Raw genomic sequence first — 13,396 nt, 5'->3', positions numbered from 1 at the left:
TTGTTAATTAATCAATAATTATTCACATCCTGAGCTGTTATATTGAAGTGATTAATAATTTTATTTATTCATGTTTATTTATTTATTTTCATTGATTCAAATTTCTAATAAAAACCAAAAAGTTAGGATTCTTTAGTACTTGAAAAAGAAGTGAATACCAAATAAACCAGTTGTGTTATGTTATTAAATTGCACAAATGGTTTTTCTGAGTAATATTAAGAAATGTTGTAAACTAGCTGCAGTACCCGGCGTTGCCCGGGCTGAACACAGGTAGCCCAGGAATTTTAGGCTCAAAAATACCCTAACCCAGAAAAATATATTATAAAGCTGCAAATTTGGTCATTAGTACTATTCACCTTCCTGAAGAACATACTGAATTTCCCCTATTCTCCCGTGCCCGCGTCCATGTTTTTTTCGGGCAAGAATGTCTTAAGTCGCAATAATCGACACACAGGCGAAATTGTCCCTTCAGAAATTAAACCCAAGAATAAATACTCTTCTATATATATTTTATTTCATCATAAGATCATACTGAATAGCTGTAAATTTTCAATTAGTAAATTAAATACATTTTCAGCATTTTTAAAGCGATTATCTTTCAAGAATTTCTTGAAAAATTAGCAAAGTTACAAATCAACTGACTCAGAGAGTATAAATTAAGCCAGATAGCTAAAAAGTGGTTTCTACAATCGATATTTGCTACAGTTTTCTTTTTCCAATTGTGTATTATTCATTTTCATGAGATGGTTTGTTTAGAAGATACGGCCGCCTAAACAATAGCGCGCGTCGTGTAATCACGAGTTCTGGCACGAGTCACCACCAGCAGTTGTCTAGACGCATTGTATTTCAGTACTTGCATACGTGTCTGTTGTCTCTGTCGATCGATTACATACAGTCGACTGATCGGTGACTGGCTCCTCAAATAAATGTTCAGTCTTTGTCTGGACGTGTCAGAAGTGAAGTTGCGTATTTACAGTAGCGGATCCAGAGGGGGGGCTAAGGGGCTCAAGCCCCCCCCCCCCCCAAAAGCATCTGGGTCCACTATTGTTTTAGTGTTTGCCTTGATAAAGCCTAGCCTCAGCTGGGTCAAGCCCCTCCCAAACTAAAATCCTGGATCCCCCACTGCGTATTTACTGGTGCTTTGGAATGAGTTATTTATTTCTTAATGTGAGTTTGTGGTTAGAAATGAAATATTAGTTGAAATTGCTACTCAATCTGAGTGTTTGATTTGTAAAAAAAACACTGGAACCTGGCCAAGAAGATATAACTACAGTAACAAGAGGATTGTTGGGACTCGTTAAAGCCAGTGAACAAAGGGCTGATGGAAACGTCGGAAACGTCCTTTTCTTACGGTCTCTCGTGGAGACCGGGTCGTCACTAAAGTTGCACGAACAATGCAGGTAAGGTAATTTATTACAATTTTAACCTAGCATTGTGTTAAACGTATGTTACTATTGTGGTGTCAATAGTGAGGTATGTACCACAACGGCATTACGTTGGATTCGCATTTGGGAGGACTCAGGTTCGATATTCGGTTGAGCCATTGTGATTTTGGTTTTCCATGGTTTCATTAAATTATTCTAGGCAAATACTGGTAAAGACCATGGCTGACTACTTTCCTATTTCCTGATGAATAGTGTTCCTCTTTAGGCCTTGCGGTTGTTCGGTAATCACTCAAAACATAAAAAAACTAATTATTATGTTCAATAAATGAAAACTTTTCCATTATCTAAATATTATTTTGTTTTATACTACAATGCATTAATATTTATAAGGTATTCTACTAATTTATAATGCTGAAGCATTCTAATTTTGAAAGTACAACAATGTGATGTCAACAATGTGATGTCAAAGTTATGATTATTATATAAAATACAGCTGTGGGAAATGCAAAGCTCAAAACCAAGAATCAATGACAATTAACAGACAGCTTCATCCATCATCAGCAGACATCATAGACGTCAGAGGCAAACTTCAAGTTCACAGTTACAAAAGTCAACATTGCCAGGACTTAAGGGCATTAGCATTCGCGAGCTAGCCACTGTGTCTGATGCTACAGCTCGGTCTGTGAAAAATGCTATTGCAGCAGATGTACTTTGGACCTCTGCTAGATGGTTAGAAGAGTTTTAAGCATCATCTTGGAATGGTTTTATGCGTAGCTGTATACACACAGGGGAAATTAGTTGGTGCGTCACTGCAGTCGAGGCAGTGCCATTTATAAATTTAGAGCCATCAAATCACAGTATTATTTATACTGCACTTATTTTTGCAGCTGAGGAGTGTAAACGCCACAATCAGGGTAGCTGTATTGTTACTTTTGATCAGCCACTTTATGCGAAGGCATCAGAAATTATCGCAGCTGCACCTCTTGGGGAACTGGATAGTGTAACTCTTCGGCTTGGTGGATTCCATCTCCTCGTCAGTTACATGGGCTCTGTTGGATTCATAATGTCTGGGAGTGGCATAGAAGAGCTGTTGATGCAAGTTTATGCTAAATCTTCAGTAACACACATGATTTCAGGCCATGCATTTTCTAGAGCTGTGCGAGCACACATGTTAACTTCTCAGGCCCTGATTACTATGATACTAGGAATGGAAAATTGCTTTTCGTTTTATCAAGAAGAATTACAAAGACTCTTTCTTGAAGTTATAAGTGGTGAGAAAATAATTCCAGATGCTGTGGAGTCACCTTTGCTAGTCAGTTTTCTAGCTTCATTTGAAAGAAAGTGCACAGCATTGTCTGAACAAAGTCGTACTGGCAAGTCATGGGTGCAGAACCTGCAGCAGGTGGACATATTACGCCTTTTTATTAGAGCTGAAAGGTCTGGTGATTGGGAACTCCATTTACAGTGTGTGCGGTCAATGTTGCCATACCTGCATGCTGTTAGACACTTTCACTATGCAAAATCAGCTCACCTATATGTCCAGCAGATGGAGGAACTTCCATCTCGAATGCCACCAAATGGGTACAACAAATTTACATCACAAAGTTTCTTTACTGTACAAAGAAAGGACGAGTTCTGGGGAGGCGTATGGACGGACTTGTCGATAGAGCAGGATCTCATGCGTGCGCTCAAAACTCAAGGGGGCCTTACAAGAGGACGTGAAATAACAGAAAGCACACTTGCATATTTTGTAGCTGCTTTTCCTGTATGCTTGAAGTTGTGCAATGCCTTGGAGGAGCTTTCTGGCATCAAAGCTGGATCATCTGAACAGCATGTTGAGTTAAGGGATTCATGCAAAACCAGAGATGCTCGTGATGTTGCTGTACTACTGTCTTGACTTAAGCAACACTGTCCTTGGAATGCAGACTGCTTGCGATCACTTGCATCTGGTGTTGTAGGAGATGATAGTATTAACTGTGATCAAGCAGAATATGTTGGTTTGGGTGCTATAAAACGTATAATAGGCTCGACATTTGGTGAAGTTAAACTTACACATAAAAACAGAGTCATGCCTCTCTCAGCAGTGTCTCGAAGCATTTTGATACGTGATGATGTTGTAGAGGTAAATTCTCACCAGCTCTTTATGCGGATAGTGTGTGTCATGAAGACTGAGAATGATCTCAAACACTATCTCAGTTATGAACTTTCTCCAAGACCTCCAGCTATTTTTGATGAAGTGGGAATGCGTAAAACAGTAAAATCAGCTTTTTTACAGTTTTTCTCCTACACAACACCTGAGGAAAACTCCACAAACGACCCAAGAAGAATAGTAATTGATGGTGGTCATCTACTTCATGCTCTGGTTTGGTCACATCCTGCTACATATGGCCAAATAGTGGATGCATACTTACAATTTGTGCAGAAACATTATAGAGCATCTGTGACTGTTGTATTTGATGGCTACAATGTTCTGTCTACAAAATCACAAGTACATATTCGGCGTGCTTCTAAAAGGACATCTGCTGAATTTATGTTTGACATGAACACATCTGCGAGCACAACACAAGCTGATTTCCTAAGTAACCATCACAACAAGGAACGACTGATCACCTTGTTGGCCCACCATTTCGAAACAGCAGGAATCAAAGTGTGCAATTCTGAGGGCGATGCTGATACTCTTATTGTGAAGAAAGTGCTTGAGCTGGTTTCATTGGGAAACAATGTCACAGTTGTTGCATCTGACACAGACATTGTAGTCATGCTGTTATCCCGCGCCACTGATGACATGGACTTAAGAGTCCTTAGTCCAGGTACGAATACAAAATGTGACAAAGTGTGTCATGTGAAGGAAATTCAAGAACATATCGGAAAGAGCAAAGATAATTTCCTCTTCTGTCATGCAGTTACTGGTTGTGACACAACATCTGCTTTCTTTGGCAAAGGTAAAAAAAAGCATGGAAAATTCTCCAGAGACCTGACATGGTCTATGTTGCACAAGTGTTCAACAGTCCAGAGTCTACAAAAGAGGAGGTTTGTGCTGCTGTAGAGAAATTCGTCATAGCTCTGTACGGTAGGGAAAATATCACCAGTTTGGATGAACTCAGAGAAATTCAGTATACACGCTCCATCGCTAAGCAGTCTGTTACGGCAGCCTTTGAACTAGCGACATTGCCACCAACAAGTGCAGTATGTGCAGAACATTCACTGCTGACATATTATCAGGTAATTCTTTTCAACTATACACTGAGAATGTAACTGAATGTATATAATATCGAAAAATTAAATAATAAAACTTGTGTATTTGCCCTAGGTTCAGCAGTGGTATGATAACGTATCCCTTAATTCAGTCAACTGGAGGTGGCAACTGGCTGGAGGATACTTAGTTCCAATACTGACTAGCCGGGCACCTGCACCTGATTCTTTGTTGCGCCTGATTTCCTGTGGCTGTAAGACAGACTGTGGCTACAGATGTGAATGCAGGCGTGCTGGATTGGCCTGCTCGACGATGTGTGGACATTGTAGAGGAGGAAGCTGCATGAATATAGAAATTCAAGATTTTCATGGAAGTGGCGACGAAGATGACCCAGAAGAAGCTACTTTATAAGTAATTATGTCTAATTCATGAACCAAATAAATTGCTTTCCTTTTTTTTAGTTTATAATTCATAATGAAAGAGTTGTAGAAAAGATTGCAAACATTACTACTATGCATATAATTAAGAGATGGTTTTATTAACATAGAAAACCGTATTCTAGTTTTAATAAAATAAATTTATTTTAGTAAATGCTGTGCTAAAAAATATATTACCATAGGCCTAACATAAGTTATTTATTTTGAAATTAATTAAAACAAAACTGAATTAGGAATCGAAATAGTGTTGTTTCAGTTTAGGTGTCGCATAACATAACAGTCGAAATCATTTATATAAATTATGTATACATGATTAACATACTTATAATATGCGTTTAACTGAATGGTACTTGAATGTTAACTAGCTTACACTTACATAGATTCTGTAGACTCGCAATTGCACTTGACGATGCACACCAGTGTATGTGATTACACGACGCGCGCTATTGTTTAGACGGCCGTATCTCCTATAAAGACCATCCCATGAGAATAAATAATACACCATTGGAAAAAGAAAACTGTAGCAAATATCGATTGTAGAAACCACTTTTTAGCTATCTGGCTTAATTTATACTCTCTGAGTCAGTTGATTTGCAACTTTGCTAATTTTTCAAGAAATTCTTGAAAGATAATCGCTTTAACAATGCTGAAAATGTATTTCATTTACTAATTGAAAATTTACAGATATTTATTATGATCTTACGATTAAATAAAATATATATAGAAGAGTATTTATTCTTGGGTTTAATTTCTGAAGGGTCAATTTTGCAGGTGTGTCGATTTTTGCGACTTAAGACATTCTTACCCGAAAAAAACATGGACGCCGGCACGGGAGAATAGGGAAAATTCAGTATGTTGTTCAGGAAGGTGAATAGTACTGATGACCAAATTTGCAGCTTTATAATATTTTTTTCCGGGTTAAACTCTAAAATTCCTGGGCTAAGGGTGAAGGGGACCTTTTTTGACATCAGATGTAGTTAGTAATCGTATTCTTAATTTGAATGTCAAGTGTGCCAAATAATTCATATCACTTTCAGTTCCCGACAGATGTTGTTCTGCCAGTGTATAGTTATTTACCTGTATATATCGAAAAATTGGTGGTCTGTATGTAATCTAGACTTTATAAAGCACTATAGAAAAAAGCTGAAAAATAAGAGATTACTAATATTGAAATGATTCCATTATCTAGCTAATGCTCAGCATGCATTGCAATGCCTCATTCAGTTTTGTTTTGTAATGTGTTTAAAATAGTTACACATATACAAATCATCCATCCATATATCTAACTATATATTTATCTCTATATACATATATAATACCTCCCACTATGTCTATCTCTTCTATATATAAATCTCTATATAGCGCTATACATCTATATATCTCTTTATCTAACCCATTTCATTCTCTATACCTCGCTCTATCTCAACTTATCTCTCTGTCTCTCTCAATCTCTCTGTATATATATCACTCTATCTCTGTCTCTCTTTTATATATAAATAAATTGTCTCATGCGTGCTCACTTAGACAACAAAAACAGACGAAGTGCCGCTATATAATATGAAATAAACACATTTTCTTTTTAAACGATTCGTGCTCCAACTATTGCAAAATAGTTATACCGTCTCAGAAACCTTCACGGGCATCCGCATAACAACTCACCAAAATTTAATCGCAATCGGATAAATGGTATAGGAACGCATACGGCACAAACAAACGAAAATTAAAGACATGACAAACGCATCGAACGAAGGTGCGTTTAAATTTCAAGGCAACTGTATCTATTGACGAAGTTAAGAACCAAACTGTTATTAGCACCTTTATTTTGCTAGCCACTGCGAGCTCTACTAAGCGGGCTGGTCCCACCAAGGAGAAAAATATGAATTTGCAAGACCTAAGACCTTACTATGTGTATGATCGTGTGGCAGACACAGAGAAATGAAACTCACTATTTGTATATCTATGACCTATGATTTTTTCTGTTATAAAATTAAATTATCACTTTTTCACTCCCTTGAGGATAGAATTTCATATTAATATGTGGTCTATGTGTTAATCCAGGTTATGAGCTCGCTGTAGGCCAAATTTAATCCATTTCCGTTCAGCCGTTCTGGCGTGATTGAGTAACAAACATCCATCCATCCATACTTACAAACTTTCGCATTTATAATATTAGTAGGATGTGGTTGAGAATAAAAGTTATCGAAGATGATTTACTTTTTAAAATGTTTATGAATTCTAGTTAGAATTGTTTTTACACTTTAGTTGAGGATCCTGAAAATCCTAATGCAACATTTTATGGTATGATTATTTCATCAGTGATTAATATTTATTGAAATAAATCATTATTGTGTGATCAATAATTATTAATATTCTGAGCAGTTATATTGAAGAAATAATTTATTTTTAATTCATATTCATTTAGAAAATTGTCTTCTTTCCCTCTTTATGCAGTTTTCCCCCTTACAATATATTTACGAGTCAAGGTTTGAATTATCAAAGAAATTTCACTTCTATCATATTCCTTTTTTTTCATACATAATCCTTCTACCTCGTTGCGAGAAGCTGTCCGGGCCTCACTAACAATCAAAGTGTCGCAAGACTTTCCTCAGCTCTGCCTGCTCAGGCCCGCCGGTGCGGCAATCAGTGTGCCAACTTGTTTTAGTTAGGTGCATGAACTTTCGGGGTCCCTATCTTTGGCCGACTTACATGGTTATTTGTACCTAATAGCCTTCGGCTTTCAGATATTTGTAAAGATTTGTATATGTCAGGGTAAGTATGTGGAATGGATGGTCACGTGCGAGCATGAACCATTGTGCATTATCATTTAACATTGTAATATCACCTGAATGTCCAGATCAGTGTAACATTTGAACCAACAGTCACATGGTCAATAGCCTTAGGCTCCCAGTACCACGTATTACCATCTGCACATCAGGGTTTTTGTTTGAAGCATGTGATTGCATAGCGAGGGTATGAGTAATAACACCATGTTGGGTAGTGTAATGTCAGCGTAAAGTGCAAACCAGCATATGATGTAACAAGCATCCGCTCCAGGACCGGAACAGGTCATGTGAGTGTAGCATCTGTGTGAATGCTCAGTTGCAATTAAACTACATTTCTCTTGAATAATCTCTCTGATTCTGTTATAATCAGCATAGTGTCCTGGTGGGCTCACACCCTGGGGTAGTGTCTGTGCCTCCGCCTACCACCTTGTAGCCATTAGATGTCTCGCCCGAGAGCCCAGTCTCTCCTGAAATGTTACTCATTGCAACAAACTTAATATAAGACACCATTTCTAGAGTTCTTTCGCAATATAAGGTACATATTTAAAGTGCTGTTATTAATTCCTGGTTGTTGGTGTGCTGTAACAATGTGTACAATACTAGGCCAATATGTTTGAAGCCACTTTATCTGTACAGTTACTATTAAGACAATCGTTCTATATTGCTACGGTTATCTTTTGGACTTTAGAGGAAACAGCATAGATCATAAGAACAAAGGCTATTATAATTAAAACATGTTAGGTTTTTTTTGTGTTGGTAGCCTGATATTTTACATGATTAAATCTAAAGTGTGTGCAATTTCATAGAGTTTAACTTTAAAAATAATAACCTAGCACAGTAGTACAGTGACATAATAAACCTTATCTTCAGAAACTAAGGCTTTATTAAGCACAAAACATGACTTAGATATTTACATTAATTAATACATAGATTTGAATAAGAGGTAATATTAAAGGTTAAACAATGTTCATGCAAAGAGGTTGCTAAGAGGTTGCTAAGAGGTTAAAACCAATATCACCACATTCGCCCCCTCTTCATTTAAGGACATAGTCCTTGAGATATTCAGAAGGTCTTGTGGTGCGGGAAGATCTCCGGAGTGGAGGTTGAGGTCTGGGAGGAGATCTGGGTGGAGTCGGAATTGGGTTCACTTGAGGTAGGTCTTGATCATTCATGTTCTTCTCAGGTGAATCTTCTGGAGTGAGGTTCAGCTGGGTGTCTTCAGATGCTTCAGTGTGTTGATTAGGATCATCAGCGAGGTTTGGAAAATTCACGTCTTCTAAGTTAGGTTCATTGTTGACAATATCCCCTGCAGGAGCAAGATGCCTGAGGTTGACTGTTGTCTCCTTACCATCTGGAAGTTGAACCAGAGCATAGCCAGGGTTCGCCTCAAGCAGAGTTACTTCTTGCACCAGGGGGTCATATTTACTCTGACGGACGTGATTCTTCATTAGAATTTTCCCTGGTGTAGTAAGCCATGAAGGAAGAGTAACTCCAGAACTGGCCCTTCTCTTATGGTAGAACATATGTTCGTGGGGTGTAGCGTTAGTAGCAGTACAGAGCAGTGTGCGGATGGAGTGCAACGCTTCAGGTAACACCTTCTCCCACTGCGTTATCACGAGTCCCTTCGTTTTCAGCGCCAGCGATACAGTTCTCCATATTATCCCATTGTAACGTTCTACTTGGCCATTTCCACACGGATTGTATGGTGTAGTACGACTAGTAGCAACTCCATTGGAATGTAGGAATGATTGAAGTTCTCTGGATATAAAGGATGTGCCTCTGTCTGTGTGAATGTATGAAGGATATCCGAAGAGTGTAAAGATCTGATTTAGTGCTTGAATGACGGTTGTGGAGGATAGGTCGTTGCAAGGGATGGCAAAAGGGAACCTGGAGTACTCGTCGACTACCGTTAACAGATATTTCCGAGGAGTGTTGGATGGTAATGGTCCCTTAAAATCAACGCTGAGCCGTTCGAAGGGTGCGGTGGCCTTGATGAGGGTGCTCCGCTTGTTGTGAAAGCGAGGTTTGATTTCGGAGCATGTTCTGCAGGAAGGCGTGACTCGGCGTATCTCGTCGATGGAGTAGGGAAGGTTCTGATTCTTCACCCAGTGAGCCATCCGGGTGATCCCTGGGTGACACAAAGCCTTGTGGTAGTGGACAAGTCTGTCGAAGGTATGGAGCGAGCCGCAAGTCCTAGAGAGAGCGTCAGCCGCCACGTTCTCCTTCCCCGGTCTGTAGATGATGTCATAGTTGTAAGGAGCAAGTTCTAACCGCCATCTTGTAAATTTTTCGTTCTTGATTTTACCAGGATGCCGAATGTTAAACATGTAAGAAATAGACTTCTGGTCAGTTATAAGTTGAAACTTTCTTCCTATCAAGTAATGCCTCCACTTCCAAAGGGCTTCAATGATCGCATAAGCTTCCTTCTCGACAGCTGAATGGTGTTGTTCGCTCTTAGTGAGGGTTCTCGAGAAGAAGGCTACTGGTCTCTTGTTTTGAGTCAGAGTGGCGGCGATGGCGACGTCAGAGGCATCTGTTTCGACGCAGAATGGGATGTCTTCCTCTACGTTAACGACAAAGGATTTGACTATGCAGTTCCGTAAATTGTTGAAGTCTTGGATTAGTTCAGGGGCCATAGGAAATACTTTACAGTTCACTAATCTACGTATTTATCTGAAAATTTTGGAATCCATTTAGAATAATGAGCGAACATCCCTAGTGCTTGTTGCAAGGATGCTTTGTTTCTAGGGATAGGGAAATCAATCAGTGGCTTAAGTCTGTCGGGATCTGGTTTGAGTATATTGTTTTCGATGAGATAACCGAGGAGCTTAAGAGACTTCAAATTGAAATGGGATTTCTCTTGATTAATGGTTAAATTATATTTCTTGCAGACGTCTAAAAATTTTCGTAGATTGGAGTCGTGTTCAGATTGGTCTTTTCCGCTCACCGTCACATCGTCCAAGTAGATGTCAACTCCTTGTAGTCTTTCTTTGGTCTTGATCTCGTCCATCTTCCTCTGGAACGCAGACACTCCATTGGTGACGCCCATTGGTATATGTTTTAATTGCCAGAGTTTTCCTGCTGCCTCGAAGGCGGTGTACGGCCTGTCTTCAACCCTTATTGGTATTTGATAATATGCGCTCTTGAGATGTATTGTGCTGTGGATATAATATTTAGCTACATCGGAAACTATTTTCTCTATGGAAGGGATTGGGTAAGCGTCTAACATCGTGTATCGGTTTATAGTCTGAGAATAGTCGACGACCATACATTTTCGATGTGTTCCACTCACGACTAGTACCTGCGCCCTCCAGGGTGAGTTGCTTTCTTTAATGACACAGTCAGAGAGAAGTTTTTCTATGTGGGATTGAATGTATTTTTCGTCTTCGTTTGAGTGTCGTCTGGACTTGATCGCGATAGGTCTACAATTTGGTGTTAAGTGTTCGAAGAGGGTGGCCGGACCGACTTTGGCACATGCTAAGCTACTGATTTGCAGTTCAGGTTTATTACCACCAAAAACTATCGACAGAGTGGAATGCTGCTTAATGATATCGTGCCCTAATATAACATCTGCGCAACAGTTGTTTAGAACGTTAAGCTTTGTTTTTCTGTATATATTGTCCGAGATTTGTAAATCTACGGAACAATAAGCTTTTATAGGCATGGCCAAAGAGGACGATGCCATAGCTACTTCAGATGACGTAGGATATTGTTTTAATTTATGTTTGGAGACAAAACCATCATTTATGTAACTCTCCGAACTCCCCGTGTCTATTAGCCCTTCAGTTGGAAAACCATTTACTTTCAGTTTGACAATGGTTTTGGAAAGGCTAGTTGGAGAAGCAGCTGATGTTTTGGAAGATGTTGGTTTGGTCTTACGATTACGATTAGATTGGTTAGTAGGGAAAACCAGAGACTTAGCAGGAAGGCAAGCAACAGTTGAGAAGTCATCTGTGTCTTGAGGAGAGTCAGGTAAGGCGGCAGTACGATCTTTGGGCTTAATTGACCTACAGACTTTTGCATAATGGCCTTTCTTACCACAGAGTTTGCACGTAGCTTCTCGTGCTGGACAGGAAGAACGAGGATGACGAGGGAACCCACAGAAGAAACATTTCTGACTACTGCTGGCTGCGGTTACAGGAGAATTTGGTTGCTGAACCGGCTCAGTTGAGGCTAAAGGTGTCTGGCTAGGAATATAGGATTCAGAAATTATATGAGCTGATTCTAATGATCGTGCTTTTGCAAATGCTTCATCCAGGCTAAGAGTTGCGTTTTCTAACAAACGTTGTCGGATACTGTTCGATGAGAGACCTTTTATAAATGCATCTCTAATGTATTCGTCCCTATAAGCCGCTGCTTTAACATCTTTGAACTCGCAGTCAGAGCTAAGGAGACGCAAAGATTGTAAGAATTGATTTACACTTTCATCAGGTTGCTGGTGTCGGCTCATTAGTTTATGCCTTGAAAATATTTCATTCTTAGGTTTAATAAAGAGTGAATCTAGCTTTTCGATTGCAGACGCATAAGAAGTACATTCGCTAATAAGTTCGTATATACTGTGACTCACATGATTGTAGAGTAGTAACAGCTTATCAGCTTCAGAAGCCTTGATTGATGCTGTGAAGACTTCGAATGTTTTCTTCCAGTGATTCCATTGTGAGGAGCTTTTCCCAGTTGAGTGATCTGCTTCAAATCTCTCGGGCTTGAAATACTTGTCCATTGTTTGTATTAAATGTTTCTTGATAAAATGTGCTTAATAAATTGACATAATAAACCTTATCTTCAGAAACTAAGACTTTATTAAGCACAAAACATGACTTAGATATTTACATGAATTAATACATAGATTTGAATAAGAGGTAATATTGAAGGTTAAACAATGTTCATGCAAAGAGGTTGCTAAGAGGTTGCTAAGAGGTTAAAACCAATATCACCACATACAGTATTATATTTTAAAGAAAACATCTTGTCGTGGTTGGCACCCCCTGTGTCACACCACCACAAGTCAGACACCCGTCTGGGAACAGCCTTAAACACTCCACGTAAATTCTAAGTCTTTTTCAAATTATTATTTTGCGGGCTGCTCCAATAAACGGGTGCCCCAAAATTCTTAAGTAAATTATTCAAAGACCTTTTGGAAAAGGAAGAGAACAGAGTAATAGTATTTAAAACGAAAAACACGTAATTACTTGTAATTCCAAAAACTTTAATAGGACTACTTGCGCATGAACATGGCAGGCAATTTAATTGAAAACAAAATCTCAAAAAGATTACAATAATACCTATAACCTTTTGCCCTATAGAGCTACAGAGGCTTTTAATAAAGCCACGTTTTAGTATATACCAATAAATAAATACTGTAATAAACCCATAAATAAAATCAGACATTGATGAAAAGCTGCTACAAAAAAAAGAATATACATATATAAATAATGAATTACAATTATTTTTAAATAAAAGTTGATAAAAATAAATGTCACTCTAAAATGTCTTAATTACACCCGGGTGATTTTTAATTTTCGACGCTTCGCGGCAAGCATGATACAAGGTTCATTAAAATTGGTACCACGATGGAACATACTCTCGAAGTTGTGGGCA

Source organism: Bacillus rossius, chromosome 12 (assembly GCF_032445375.1).
Source record: "Bacillus rossius redtenbacheri isolate Brsri chromosome 12, Brsri_v3, whole genome shotgun sequence".
In the NCBI taxonomy this organism is placed as follows: Eukaryota; Metazoa; Arthropoda; class Insecta; order Phasmatodea; family Bacillidae; genus Bacillus; species Bacillus rossius.
Note: the sequence above shows the minus strand (reverse complement) of the source record.